Here is a 15,601-nt window from a genome sequence, read left to right as displayed (position 1 = left end):
TTAAATAAAAAAATGGCTTATTAAACAAAAAGTTAACTTTTTTTTTTTGAAGAAAGAAAAAGTTATTCATAATTTCATAAAAAATAAACATAAAAAGGTAAAAAAATGTCAATTGACACACGCGTAAGCGTGTGTTAAGAGGCTAGTTAGATTTATAAGTAGCATTCATTACTCATTAGTTAACCTTGATTTTTTATATTTTTTTCCTGAACAATGAATGGTTACCTTCATACATATCCATCTAATTGCTTAACTTTCAAATTTATAACTTATAATTACTGAAAACTAGGGATGAATTCGATGTCATCTTTTTTTTTGAGAAAAATTCGATGTCATCTATTTGGATTTGGAGCACTAATCAGTTCATTTAACTAATTTTCCAAAACTGAATTTGCCAGATATTTCAAGAACCAACGTCTTGATTAAATCCTTGGGGTTACGTGGTGATGGAGGGTTGAGACGTGGTGATGGAGGGTTGAGAAACAGGGTAAGGCTCCTAGGTGCGATTCAATGTAACAAAAAGTTTGATATTGAATGTTAGAAAATAGATGGTTTTGATTAATTCACCCTACTAGCCACTACAGAGTACAGACCATGTGTGGCGTCTGTGACCAAAAAAAAAAAAAAAAGCAACGTAGTTGAGTTTATGGTAATTGGGTTGGACCGGGTAAAATAGTTTGAGTTGGACCCAGCCCAAATGACTATGAAAAGTAGTGAAAAGTGAGGGAAATGCTTTAGGATTCTCTGCAGTCGCCACTAAGCAAACTGAAACACTCGAAAGATGTCGGACGCTCTCTGCACTCGGCGGCAGAAACAAGTAGTTCTCTCCGGTACCGCACCTAGCTCCGAGTCTGTTGATTTAGATTGTGTCATTTTCGAAATCCTGTCACGGCTACCGGCCAAATCTTTACTCCGATTCCGGTGTGTGTGCAAAGCGTGGCGGGCCTTGATCTCCGACCCTTATTTCATCAGAAAACACCTCAGCTGCATCAACACCAAAATCAGCACCAGCTACTCTCTCCTTATCAGAGATGAAATTTTCCAGTCCACAGAGTACGAAGCAATATTGAAGTTTTTGAGCCATGATGGTCGTGTTCCATGCAGAAGGCTTGATTTCCCGGTACTTGATCGACTGGTTTCTATGATTTTAATAGTTGGCAGTTGCAATGGCTTGATATGTCTAATACTTGATTTTCATCATTTTCTAATTCAAGAATCCTTTACCTTTATGTTATGGAATCCTTGAAGATGAAGTTTTGATGAGTCTTGATGGGGAAGTCTTGACATTGTATAATCAGAAGGAGAAGACATTTAGGAATATCTTCAAGTGTCGCGAGGATCATTTTTGGCATGAAACAGCTACCTATGTAGAATCTTTAGTTTCACCCTTCACTATGTTCGTCTGAAATGTTGAAGCCGTAAGCCACATGTTGGTAGGTGTTATCCCTGAAGATGTGCAGAATAACTGTGCGTAGGGGTGCCACTTGGTTTGGTAATTACCAAACCGACTGAATACCAACTAATGTTTTAAGTTTGGTAAACCGACTTTTTGGTAATCGAAATCGATAAGGCCGAAATTGAAAACTACCGAAAAAGTTGGTCGGTTTTGGTAAATACCAAATATACTGATTATCTAAATATTAGTTTTATATACTATAATTTTCAATACGCATACATGTATACTAAGAAGTAAACATAAATTTTTTTATAATAGTATGAACATTACTACATATACTACGTTAATAGTACATGTATTTTGAGTAACCTGGTCAAATATGGTTAAATAACCTAGTTTTATTGAAAATGGCTAAAACTTGATCTCTTATGTACAAAAGAAAGCTCTAATAAGTAGATGAATACAAAGTTTACAACTATAAAAATGAAAAACCTAATATTGTTCATTCTAATTTATATTACAAATAATTAATTGTTCTAAAATTAATAATACCGAAAACCGAAATATTGAATTTGATAGATCTGATTAAAAAACGAAAATTTTGGTTGGTAATTGGCAGCTCAATATTGAAACCGAAAGTTTTGGTTTTGAAGTTGGTAATACATATAACTGATTCTAACCGACTGAGTGACAGCCCTAACTGTGCGGATTGAATGTACTAGCGCGGTAGATTGGTACCACTTGATGCTAAAATTTTCTGTTTTGTGACTTTCTCTGGTTTTTTTAAGTTTCAAATCTTGGTGCAACACACATGCTTATCTTGGAATGCAAAAACACACCAACATTTTGTGAAGAAGGACCTGGTTTCCTGTGTGCCCCAGTCGTGGCACGCATTTGATCTCTTGGTCTTATGTTGTGAAGAAGGCCTGAGCTACCTCCATTTAATCATTGAACGATCTTTTTAGTCAAGATTGAACAAACAAGCAAAACATGACATCTCAGTTTGCGATTCGAGCTACTTGATGAGCTTTACGAAGAAACTTTATGTTTTACTTGTATTCTCAGCAAGCACAATATTTATAACTAGGCATTCAACTATAATCTCTTCTCCCTCAACAATTTTAGATGAAATTTTAAGTTCTTTCCCCCTCTTCCCCAACTTTGTGTTGAGTTGGACATAGTTCTTTCATGAATCTAGATGCAACAATAAAATGCGTCGTCACTCAGCGCCTAAAGGATCAATGCATTGCCAATCCTCGGCATGACAACTTGCTACTATTTGGGAGAATAGTCTCTTTCTTTTCGACATTCATGCTTTTAATTTGATATTTTTGATTCGTGTTGTAGTTACGTATAATAATATGTGGGGAAAATGTCCATTTACTCAAAATTGAGCTTCATTAACCCCATTCACCCAAGCATCTTATAAGATTTCCCACTTACCCAACAAATTACATATTTTTTGCCCTAATACCCAATTAAGTATTATTTTTATTATTTTGTGTATATTATTGAGACAATTTTTCCCTCCCTCCCATTGTCACTTAGAGAGAAGTCAACGGAGACTTGACCAGAGTCTGGTTAATGCTCGCCGGATTTCGGTCACCGGTCGCGGAGTCCGGTCACTGGAATCTGATCGCCGGTCACCGGAATCCGGTCCCCGGAAGTTCTCAAAAAGCTCGTCGGAGATTTCATAGGTCACGGGAGAATATTATTGTACCCCAGTAATATTATTATTGCCCTACAGTAGCCCCTAATAATATGATTATTGCCCCACAGTAGCCCCTAATAATATGATTACTGCCCCACGGAAAGCTAGAAACGTCTACTTTCAATTCCAAGTGGTTTAATAGTCATCTGACGCTGCATCGAAAAGTTATGGGGACTGAAACATGGGCTGACGACACACAAATTGTGGTTTCAAAAGATGCAAAAAGATGATTTCTTGCCTTTTAGCCTTCAAATCCTTCTTCCTTGGAGTCAATTTAGCATGGAGCTTACGTTAGGAAGTCAAGGCCTTATGGTCTTGAGGTTGGAGTCTTTGTTATCATCTCCAAAGGTCGTGAGCATGGGAGGTCTACGAGAGGGAGATTTTCTATACACTTTTTCACTTTTCTTCCTTTTAATCTTGTGATTTCCTTTCTTTACGCTTCTATTATGCATTGTTTGATTTAATTTTCCATACATTGAGGGCAGTGTATGATTCAAGTGTGGGGGAAGGGAATTTGTCCAATTTGAGTCTTATTAAAAAAACCAAAAAATTTCAAAAATCCAAAAAAAAATTCGTTAGTTATTTTCTTTCTTTTGGCATCTTTAGTTCTTGTTTTTCAATTTTCGTCTTGTTTTTCGAGTCTTAGGTTGCCTTTCAACTGTCTAGGATGAACTTAATCTCTGAAATTATGGATAAAAGAGGATCACAAAATAATTCTTTGGTTAATTTCGATATATATAAAGCATATGATTGTGTAGTAGAGGTGGTTTTCGTTGACCTTGGTACAGAATTATGAGCATGTTGATGATGAGTGTTGATTCATAATTAACCCTTGTGAGAATTTGAGCCTATTTTCCATTCTTTGTGAGTGTTTATTGAAAAATATATTCTTATTTTCTTGGCGATGCTTAGTGATCTCATTATCTTTCTCTTTGATTGACTGCTTGCCACAGATTAAATTTAATAGACTCTAGAGATTACTAGAACTTGCTCTTGTACTGGTCGAAACTTTTATCAATACATGTCCCTGATTTCGGAAAGGATAAAGGCACCTAGGAACTTCCACCAAAGACAGAAATAGCCTGTGTCCCCATTTATGTACACAAGATGTACACCCCTTATTTTAACCCCTTTGAGCCTACATTTAAACCTTTTTCTTTCATCACCCTCAAAATCCTTAGTATAGTTATATCCCTACCCTTTGTTCTAAGGATTTAGTGGAGTTAATTCACGAGACATACAAGATTTTCAAGGTGGCGTCAAGGATGATGAAGATGAGAAAGAATAAGTGTGGGGGAAAGACTTGTCCATGATGAAAAATAAATAAATTTATATGTATGCCGAAAAAGAAAAAGAAAAAAAGAGGAAAAAGAAAAAAATGTGTACGGCAAGAAAAAAAAAGTGTAAGTTTTATGGATTTTAGTCCCCCCATTGTGGATAAGGAGTTTGTTTTGAAGTGAAGGCCTAAGTACGATAAATTTGGTCTTTGTCCTATTTCACAAGTGTTCGAAGGAATGTTAAAATGAAACAAGGGCCCAACACAATGACATCTTGCTCTCAATAAAGACACACAAGAAGCTTCAACGTTGCAAGATGCCTTGGTGACTAAAAGAAGACGTCTCAATGCTTCAATTAAGGCTCCACTAGGTTTTTAGAACACTTTGTGATTTTTCCTTACCCTTTCGTTTCTTTAAACCCCTAAACCTTGGCCCCATTACAACCTTGAATTAAGACCTCTTTGATCCTTAAGATGGGCAGCCTTTGATCTGTGGAGATTGGTTACAAGAGTTGAGCATATGGTTCTGTCCATTCGGCAAGTAGTTGGTATCCTTCATGAGATCGGAAAAAAAAAATGCATATATTTCGACATAGCCTTCTTTTCTTTATATATGTGAGCTTTTTGTTTGTCGAAAATATTATCATCTCTCACATATATTTGAGTGAAAAAGATTTTAAGGATTAGCCTTGATCCGAGAGAAGAAAGAGTGGTGAATCCTGTGAGGTTTGAATCATACTTGTTGGATACATGCTGAGCTCCACCCATCACCATTGTCACCCCCGTGTCTTACATGCTTATATGTGGAATATATGTTTTAATTAACTCTTGAATTACTCATGATTGATTCTTGGTTGCGTGCTAATCTTGATGCTATGAAAGTAAGAGATTTCTGAGACAACAATGTTGAAGGCATAGTTTGTTTTGAGTCTTTGTTTCATTTTCTTGGTTTTGATTTTGCTAAGGGACTAGTAAAAGCTAAGTGTGGGGGAATTTGATAGGAGCATAAATGCGACAAATATGATGTGCAATCCTTTACACTTTTCTTAGCTATTTCCTTTAAAAAGTCAGTTTTAACTTTGTTTTCTTTTTAGGTAGTTCGTGGAGTGATTCAAGAGAAATAGGATCTTAAAGGGAGCAACAAAGCCATGAACCATGAAGTACTGATGCAAAGGACTAAGTTTGATCAACCGTTTGGCCAGAAATTACAAGGGAAGTCCACGGAAATCATTGTGCAAAACAGTTGCTGCAAAGCAGAAAACTGAAGTTTCAGAATCAGCATTCTGGGAACTGTTTTGGGGAGCAATTGTCGTAGGTTTCCAGCTGCACCTTTGCAGAAAGGGCCAGCGATCCTTGAAAACATAATGTTATACTTCAACTACAGCTAAATAACTGGTCATAAGCATCAACGAGGAAGTAGGAAATCAAGCTCAAAGAAGGCTTCCCGATAAGGCAGAAACTGTCAGCTTTTCACGAAGCTTTTTGGGAGATCTTTTCCGGCAATTTAATTGGCGTTTTTCCAGACGTTTATTGATCAATATAGAAGATATTATGTCATAGAGCACGTGGGAGTCAAGAAACATCCAGAAACTTGTCAAGACGAAGTCGTTTCTTGTCCAAGAAGGAAGCTTCAGAGTCAGAAACTGAATCCTAGTCAAAACAGGACAGTTTGGCAGAAATCTTCTTTGGACGGATTTCTAGGGCATTTTTGGAAGGTTATTGCTGCTGCAAATATGAAGGAGAGTCCTATAATGATTCATAAAGATTTTGAGAAGATTATGAAGGCTTGAAAATCATTTAATTGTGCACCAATTAGAGTAATCCTCAAGCAACTAGGGGAGGCTTTCAAAGCAGAATTGGAAAAGGAAACTTGGGCTATGTTTCTCATACACATAGGGCTTCTGCAAACGTGAAAAATCACCCATCTACTGCGCCATCTTCTGCCCTAAACCCTAGCACACAAAGTCTTGAAATTCCCAAGTCCTCCAAGAGCGAAAACCGTGCACACCATCATCCATCTTCAAAAAGCCTTGCCGTGTACCATCTTGAGGGGAGTTCTTGCATTCAAGGCTGCCTAAAAGTGAATTCGTGGCTCTCATCTTCTTCCCTTTACGGTTTTATTTTCTTGTAAATCAAACTCATATGTGTTTAGTTGTGAATTTTAAGACAATGTGTGGCTAATTCACTTTTTGTTAGGGGCGAGGTTTGAAGCCCCTAAGATATGTTTTTGACAATATTTTGATTCCTAGTTTCGTGATTTCGTTGTTGTGAATTTGCTTATTTGGTTTTGGTTTACAGATAACTCTTGCATGTTTATGTTTTATGAATGCGCACATAAAATATTATGATCATGTGAGTGGGGCTAGAAATAGGTATTTTAATCTCCTAAACGGTTAATAATGCTTGTTTCAATGGTAGTAAAACCTATAGGACAATAGGTGAAACCAAATAAAAAGGATTGCATGCTAGGTAGGCGTTCCACACTAGTTTTGCATACTTGCTTCGATCAAACTTCCACATGTGATTAATGCTTAGAATAAATTGTTGATAGGATAGCGTTCTATACCTTGATTGTTTATTCTAAAGGCTTAGTAATGGTGCGTTCATCTTGCTTAAGTAATCTAGGGAAGTAATAAGAACTTATACATGCGTTCATGGTTTGTTCTTGATTGAAACCTTTTTCACGACTTAGTAGTTGAAACTAGGATGATAAATTTGTCTCAAGCATGTTTTGGTGGTGGATTTCCGAGTTCCTAACATCTTTATCATATCTTTCAAACCTTAAACTCAAAATCATTTTTCTTTTCTTTGTTTTCTGTTTATTTTCGTAGAAAAACCAAAAACCCCCAGTTTAGTGCGTTTCAGGATTGCAACGCCTCTGCAATCCTCCTCTCTGACTCTCCATCTTTCTTTCTTCTTTTCAAGTGTTTGACGTTTTCTTTGGTTTAGTTCAGATTTTGTTATTCTTTTTTATTTGTTAGTTTAGTTTAGTTTGGTTTTCTTTTGTGTGATTAATATAGTTACCCTCAATCTCTGGCATCGAACGATCCTTGCTTATTCTTTACTACTGACGACTACATTTTTGCAGGGTTAAATTGAGCGTCTATTTTGGTCGTATCACATATTTAGCTGGTCATCGGTGGAAGACACCGACAAGGTCCTACTGGAAATCGAGCCGGACGCAGATCCCAACCCAATCCCCTGATCATTTCCCACTCCTTGCGGCGGCGACACCGACTGTCGCGGCAGCGATTGTCCCTTGGAGCCGCTGTGGTTTGGGTTTTTGTTTAGGGATATTGTTTAACATGCAGGTGCGGACGAATATATGGCAGAAGTTTAACGGCGACCGGAGGTTTTCGTTTTGTGAGTTATCAGTCGGAGATCGTACGATCGGTGTTCTGTTTGTGCCTGCTTGGGTGGGCCCTGTGGAGTCCGAGACTGGTTGAGTCAGTTGCGCTGGGGTGTGTACCAATGATAATAGCAGACGGAATCAAAACCCGAGAACCCGGACGATGAGTACTCCAGATCTCGTCGATGCATCAGACCAGATCGTGAACCATCTTCAGACGCTGACGTCAATGACCCAAATTCTTCAGACGTTGCCGACATTCGACCCAAACTCCATTCCGGCAAGAGATCAGACTTGAACCAAAACCAAGTCGAACCAGACCCGGCCACTTCCAATCGTCGGCCACCTCAACTTCTTCCATATTGACGCGCCAGAATAGAACCTGACAAGGCCGCCGTGGCTCCTAATCGATCCGCTCCCAAATCGGATTCTGAGGCTCCGGCGATGTCGTCTCTGCCGTCGATGAAAGAGAGGAAGCGTGTGTGTGTGTGTGTGAGAGAGAGAGAGAGAGAGAGAGAGAGAGAGAGAGAGAGAGAGAAGTTTGTTATTTAATTAGAACGGGGTAAAAATGTCAGTTGTGTTTAAATTGGGTAGATAGGAGTAAAATTTTCTTAGTGGAGTAAGTGGGAGTAACTTGACTCAAAATTGGGCATTTGGTCAATATCCCTAATATGTGGTGCTATAGTTTCTCACAAAAATGTAATATAAAGATATATCACCGAAAACACAGGCCCAAATAGAAAGAGATCATAAATCCAGCCCACACGATAAGGGAAAGGCCCTTATAAGATTCTGAAGTTTCCAACAATCGAACGGGCAGCCAACAAACCCTCACTCAGCGCAACCTGAAGAGGCAAAAGGGAAAAGGAGCAAGACCACGAACTTCGCTTCAGCTACGGTTCCCGTTCCGGAGAACTCTGGAGCGACCGAATTTGTGAGTTTCAATACTTTAAACAGTTTAGCAGCATTTTTGGACAATTTACTCCTATATAGTGAATTGGTATTTATCTTTCTTCATAAACAAGTATAAGGAACCAATATTTTGTAAATGAATATGTACATAAAAATTTCCAGGTTGTCACAAAAATCCATTGTTTTGGAAAAAGAGTTTTGAAGACAAACACATAAGGAGGCGGCAAATAAGGGTTTAGGATCCAATCGGGTTCAGTTGGAGGGGACTAAGAAGGTGAAGAAGAGAAAGTTCATTTTAGGTAATGGGGGCTAAGCGTGCCTTGGATATGGTCAATGAGAAGGCCGTAATTGCTTTAGTGGAAATAAGGGTATGAAGGCTGACACAGAAGGAGGCGGGCAAATAAGGTTTGAGATCTGATTGACTTACCAAATAGAAAAGAGAAAAAAATAAAAATAAATTGAATTATAGTAATAAAAAGTAGAGAGGACGTGAGAATAGAGAAAAGAGGTTTGTCAATAACACCAACCTTTAAGGCTTTGAGCAATTTTTTAAAATTTTTTTGTATAATTATATTTTAAGATAAGTAAATTTCCACTTATTCGTGTTAACAGATAATCTAACAGAGTTTAGCCAATCAACAATTGACACTATGCCAAAAAAGCAATCAGACGACAGAGGAGATCTGTCGTCTGATAAAAAAATTTCTGTTGTCTAGTACGGTGCCGTCTCTTGGGGCATCAGACGACAGATTTCCTCTGTCGTCTTATTTATCAGACGACAGAAGGTTTTCAAGTCATCTGTTGTCTGTTAGAGAATTCAGACAACAGTTATCTGTTATTTATAATGACTTACAACAACAGTTTTCTGTTGTTTGTTTCGTATTCTAATAACAATTAACTGTTATTTAAACTACCAACACAAAACAATTATTTGTTGTTGTACATTCATTTAAGATACAATTATATGTTGTTTTTTTTGTCTTGTGTCAACGAAAATTTATATATTTTTGTCGTTGTTTTTATTGTAAGGCCACAGTTTTCTGTTGTTTGAGTGGGAAAATAACTAACAGTTAACTGTTAGTTAAACTACTAACACAAAACAATTATTTGTTGTTGTACATTCATTTAAAATACAATTATATGTCGTTGTTTTTATTTTGAGTCAACAGAAGTTTATATATTTTTGTCTTTGTTTTGATTGTGAGACCACAATTTTCTGTTGTTTGAGTGGGAATATAACAATAGATTTTTCCTAAATTCTGTTGTTCTTAAGTAGCTCCAACAACATATTTTGACTTTGATTTAGTGGTTGCATGGTATTTCAAATGTCACATTTATATTCCTATTAGGCAAAATGCCCGCGCGGTGCTGCGGGTATACTATTGATATGGTTGAATTTACATCGAAATTACGTTATAGATACATTAGATATAATAAAACTACATTATACATTGTTCTACTTGTCTCAAAAATCTGGTGCCTTTGCCATACGAATCTGGATTAGCAGCGACATCATAAAAGGAATGGATGCTGCCACTATCTTGGTTTCCAGCCCAAAACTGGTTTTGGAAGTTGTCCTTTGCTCCAGCAGACATATCCTAGCATGAAATTGAAAAACCATTACCAAAAAATAAAAAATTCAAAGGCACTCAATGAAACACTTTTCTTCTCTCAAGCAAATGCATTTCTTTTGGTTACTTTGTCTAAGCCGGTAGAATGAATCTTCTGGAAAAGCTTTTCACTTTTGGTAGCAAAAGTAGCGAGGGAAATTGTACATTTGATTAAAAAAATGTTGCTCTTTGGTTTATGAAGTGACAAAATGTTCTGTATGCATATATATAGACCAGTACAAAATAATTTACTCTTCACACACTCATTCTCAATTTACACTATTCTAAGTAAACAAAAAGCATTAGTCAAAAAAAGTTCAATGCAATTACATCAGTTCATGGAGATGAGATGAATGACTTAAATAGATACTTTTTTTCACAATGAGAACTAAGATTGATGAAAAGACAAAGCAAGCAATACATTAACTAAAGATAACAGGAAAAGAAACTATCCATACCTTCAGGCTGGGATTGGACACCTGCTTGTGATATCATATATATAGTAGAGTAGTCCTTATGCACCGCAGTCAGCAAACCTGTACACTGCAGTGGAAAAAACTTAAGATGATGTATAATGGGTCTATGGTTCAGAGACTATTGCAGTACATTTGTCTTAATCTATTTTTTTTTTTCCTTTTCATCTGATGCACTTGCAAGAAAATTGAAAGGCTGAGAAATAAAAGAATAAAAGGAGTGTTTGACCAGGTTGCAAGACCAAGTAAGGTCATTTCAAATTGCAAGACCGATTTAGTTTAATCAATCCGTTTCAGTGACTCATGAAAAGAAATTCAAACAAATGTAACTAATCACAATACAAAAGCAAATGGCTAAGTCCAAGCAAATGTAACTACTGATTCATCTGCTGATTTATTTATCAAGAAATAGAATTAAAAAAAACAAAGGAAATACAATTGATAACTGCATATTGAGAGGGTATATATCCAAAACAGCATTGTAAATTTGTAATCCCAACAAAATGAATTTCAGCCAGATTATGACTGCAGTATCACTGACATTTTGTTTTACATTCCTTATATCACTATATTATCAGTTTATCATATACTTCAATCAAAATTTATGTTCTCTCTTTCATGCTTAAATGCATCTTCATACACAATTTGGAATGAACAACTAATAAAAAAACAAAAAGATCAAATTGCAATTTTGATCAGCTATCTAGTCACTTGGTCACAACTGCCATACAACTAAATTTAAATTCAGACACTGTACTAATTTCAAATTCAGACTACATAGCTACATAGTAAGTCATGATCATTAGTCTTTGATAACCACACAACTTGGGCAAGTTCAAACTAAATTGCTCAATGACGTAGACCCAAACTCAATTAGAACGAAACCTTGTGGTTTTCTAAACTCACCCCATCATTAACCAGAGCACTCTGCCGCATTCTTTCCATATGGTTTTGAATCGAACGGTTCAAAACGCAAGCCCTTCTGTTCTACCCATGCACCCAATTCATAACCAAATCAGAACCAAAACACATCCAATACCCAAAAGCCAAAACTCAAATCCAAATCTCACCAAAAACAGAGCAAGTAAACTCAATGTCCACATATTCTTAATTCTTCATTGAATGGTGCATGACAGGCCTAGAGCCATATGGGGCCGAGCAACTATCAACTTATTTAACTCTAAGAAATGCTTAAAGCCACAGAGCTCAGCTCTCGTTCATTTGTACTGGAAAACAACATTTTTCATTAGTTAAGATAGACTTCGGTCCCGTTTGAAATTGTTTTCGCTTTTAAAAAAATATATTTTTGTCTAAAACTTTAAAGGGGCTTGATATCATTAGTGAATGAAGAAGTTTTGAAACAAAAGAGACATAACTCAATAACTGCCACCCCTATTGATGAATGCAGAGATCAGTTGTACCGAGAGTTTCACAGGTTATAAACAAAGAGTCGTATAAAAAACATTTTAGCCTATAAACAAAGTCATAGACCTCAATAAGTTGAAGGAGAGTGACATTCACACAATTCCTGACCCTCATCCAGCTTAATATGCAGATTGACAAAGATATTAAGAAAATGAAATAAAGCTTACCTTCTTTCAGCCAAATTGGAGGACACCACTGGCATCACACCAATGTCTTCATATCATCTGCAAGAGCATAAAAAACTGAAGTATAAAAGCCAGCACATAACCCCCCAAACTCAATATAAATCAGAGATGATAAATTCTTCCACATGAAGGTAGAGAAATTGTAAGTATCCAAGTAGTTCCTATGGAAGAAAACAGCTTTGGAAAGAAGCTTAGAGAACATATTGAAACTCAGGTGTTAAAGTGTGGCCCGATATAACATATTGAAACTCAGGTGTTAATATGTATGTACTCAGTTAGACTCTTTAGCTTCTAGATCATGTAACGCAGGTATTGTACCATCTTCCTCATCATCTGTTCAGAAGTAAATAGCATATAAATGTATTAGGATATTGTATTTTATACCTCATTAATTGAAAATCATGTTTCGGTTCTTCTTATGAAGTTCCAACTTCCAACACCTATCAACAATAAGAGTGAGTAACAGAGAAATCAAACAAAGTTGGATACAAGCACTAACATCAGCAAATGCAAACCATTTATTAACATGGACAAGCACTAAGCACTAAGCTTAACATCAGTAAATGATCAATTGCTAATCTTCATATATTCAACATATGCTTGCTTATTATTCTGTACTTACATGATCAACAGAAGTGCTGCAATACCTTTTCTTAGAATTCTCAAACGCAATAAAATCATGATCACTATAATTAGTGCATTGTTAGCTTAAGAAACTTTTATGTTAAACATAGGAGATAATCATCTACATGCAGGTCAAGGAAACATACTCCTAATTTATGCAAAACTTGGTTAAATACATAGAAGTTGATGAAGAGTAATACCTAATAAAGCTTTTAAATGGCCACATCACACTGCTGCTGGATATTTTAAACTCTGATTAGCTGCTGAGAAACAGTGGGAAAATTGAAGAAAATTAGACGTGCATTCAGAAGAGTCTGTGACCTCATAAAGGTCAGCAACTCTGATTAAAAAAATTTCCATTTTTATTTTCATTTGTGGGAAGTGTTTGCCCTCAATTTGCTTAAATTCTTCATAGTTCTAAGTTCTAACTTCTAATGAACATTAGAAAGTAAAAATCAATCTCCCATGACTAATCGATCTAATCAAGAGAGCATACACATATTGCTAAAAGTGAAAATAAATTCGTAAGGTATTAGATAAGGAAGCATCAATACTGATAATCAATATTCATTACACATATACAGTGTAAAGAAAATGAACTATAGAATTTAAGCTATGAAGTATAGAGTTTAAGCTCAAAAGCATAATGGTGGCTTACTTCCAAAAGCCACGGTCAATTAGTAATGTGCAGACAAATCACTGTATTGCAAAGAGGAAGGGTAAAATACCTCTCCACCATCATCAAGAACAAAAAACTCGCCATGTTCAAAGGGAGACATGGTACCAGCAGCTGTATTCAACTAGAAACCTGCAGATTATTGGCAAATAGAGTAAGGAATAAACTGAAAGCAAGAGTCTAGTTCTTGATATCATCTATTTGGACCAAAATTAACAAACTTTAATTGAAGAAATAGTAAACTCCTCCTCGCTTTATTAATAAAGATACTGTAAGAGACAGATATAACTACCTTGATTCCGAATTACATTGCATGAGAGAACCCTTATCACAGCATTGGTCTTCATATGCATCCTATCCTACACAGATATATAAAAAGAAAATGATTGAGAAAAGTTAAATCTGCATGACAGTATGCAAGCAGCACTACTTCTGCAATTGTTATCATCACCATGCTTGATAACAATTGCGGCAATACCAATAAAACTTAACATCGCACACTAGAGAATAAAACCAGAAGCAAAAGAACAAAGGAGAAAGAGGATACTTACAAACAACAGCAGAAAAGCAATTCATCATAGGTAAAAGGAAAACTGACGAAAAGAAAAATAGAAGCATATAGCAGCAACAAAGATTGCAAATTTATGGCTAAAAATAAAATAAAATACACAAAAAAAGTCAAGAATTTTACACTAAACTTCAGACAATATTACTAAATGCTTTTCTCTCCTAAGTTCCAACTATGTTTACAATTACAGATGTATAAATATAATGAACATTGACCCTATAAGAGATACAATTAAACGTATATATCCTGATACCCAGTTATCATAGTCATTCCGTAAAAAAAGACGTCCTTAAAAAAATTAGTAGGTGTCCCAGAAAGTGTTTTCTGTAGTAGTGTGTAAATCTAGGAACCATTCTTGATGTAGTGAGTGACTTGAAACCATGAACTGCAGAGGAATAAACAGAGAAGAGCTCAATACAAGTTAAAGCACCTTGAATAAGCATTTGGTATTAGGGAAAAGAACGGTAAAAGATGGCAGCAACTATGCCATAGGATTACCCTTATGATCTTCTTCATCTTCCAATCTACTAGTAGTGCTCCCAGGATCCATATCTCTATGGCAATTGCAACTTGCTCACTATTTACTGCAGACTTGAGATGCAATGGAGGAACCAGATGCTTCCCATTTGTTTATCTATACAAAAACCCACCAAATAAATTCCCCAATGACATTACATATTCTAAGCAAAAACTATTTTGTATTCCTAAGTTTATGGAACATCTTAAATTCTCTACACGTAAGAAGTACAAATGAAAAAGCCAAAAAGGCATGCAAGTAATATAACATTAAACATATCAAACATCTCACCGTAGGCTCAACTTCATGAATCTCCGAGGTCGAGCTAGTTGCCCGGCCGTCTTCCACACCTTCAAGCGTATTTAATCGTGATTACCCTTTTCATTTGGCTGACGTATTTGAGGTGATCAGAAATAGGGTCAAAGAACTTGTTACCTATTGAAATACAGAACAAAAACATAATTGAATTGAATTGAAAGATCATCCAGAAAGGGACGTACCTGGCTAATTGAATAGAGGCAAGATTTGGTGACATCGATCGAAACCATGTTTGGTAAATGTTGTAGGCAATACTGCAACTCATTGAATCGAGGCATATCTTTATCCTTGCTTAAAGATAATGGTCTAGTCCGTGACATTGAATTCGTTGGTGTACTGTATAGAGAACCTAATAAGTGAGAGATATACCTGAAGGGAGGGACTAAAGTGAAACCAAACTCTCAATACCAGATCGGTTCTCCAGTGATAGAGAAAATCCAACGAAATATTGAAGGAATCGGAATCCATCCAAGATTCTTCAATATAAGCTTTGTAATCTGCAGATGAAGAAATTTTCCACAAAATTTAACTTTACGGCTTTCGTTGATTGAGATCTTCCAG

General features: G+C 36.2%; 1 long non-coding RNA gene across 1 annotated transcript; it reads right to left on the bottom strand.

The window, feature by feature from the left end:
• Positions 1-12,319: 12,319 nt before the first annotated feature.
• On the bottom strand, positions 12,320-14,356 carry LOC133708664 (uncharacterized). The gene is made up of 5 exons (XR_009845953.1): positions 13,930-14,356; positions 13,690-13,769; positions 13,162-13,221; positions 12,722-12,777; positions 12,320-12,376 (listed from the first exon to the last, which is right to left on the bottom strand). It is a non-coding gene; the product is annotated as an uncharacterized LOC133708664 (long non-coding RNA).
• Positions 14,357-15,601: the final 1,245 nt, after the last annotated feature.

The sequence above is a fragment of the Rosa rugosa genome, chromosome 1 (assembly GCF_958449725.1).
Source record: "Rosa rugosa chromosome 1, drRosRugo1.1, whole genome shotgun sequence".
NCBI lineage: Eukaryota > Viridiplantae > Streptophyta > Magnoliopsida > Rosales > Rosaceae > Rosa > Rosa rugosa.
This window is presented reverse-complemented; position numbering and strand designations above follow the sequence as displayed.